This window comes from Penaeus monodon, chromosome 29 (genome assembly GCF_015228065.2).
Source record: "Penaeus monodon isolate SGIC_2016 chromosome 29, NSTDA_Pmon_1, whole genome shotgun sequence".
In the NCBI taxonomy this organism is placed as follows: Eukaryota; Metazoa; Arthropoda; class Malacostraca; order Decapoda; family Penaeidae; genus Penaeus; species Penaeus monodon.
In genome coordinates, this window is record NC_051414.1 from 33,127,050 (window position 1) to 33,127,530 (window position 481).

Sequence of the window (481 nt, forward strand, 5' to 3'; positions counted from 1 at the left end):
TGATCGTATTAAAATGAACATCGATGTTTATGTCACAGATGAATATTTAAACCGAACATATCATAAACGTACTTTCGGCCTGTTGGTCTGAGAACGCTTTGGATGTGCTTGCTCTAAAGATAGTGTATAAATTTCATATATTTCTGCATTGTATGATACTTGTTAGTACTACTTAAAGTATATTCAGATCCCTCATACATTGCCTGCGTTGTACGATTCTTTCTTTGTGATAGTGTCTAACGCAGTGCCATGTTGCGTTATGGTATTTCATCATATGATGATAACGAAAAATTAAAAACACGGCACAAGTGCATAATGTCTAAGATAAAGGCTGTGCAAGCAGCAGATATGAGAAAGGAAAAACATAACATTCATTTAAGGAAATATATGCAAATAAATCACATCGAAAAATCTATGGAATTCTCAACATTAACACGAAGAAATCATCACAGGTATTACATTAATAATATGGCGCAATTTC

At 33.3% G+C, this 481-nt stretch overlaps 1 protein-coding gene across 1 annotated transcript in view; it reads left to right on the top strand.

The window, feature by feature from the left end:
* Window positions 1-481, top strand: part of LOC119592181 — a 14,195-nt gene that overhangs the window by 314 nt on the left and 13,400 nt on the right. The window lies entirely within an intron of this gene.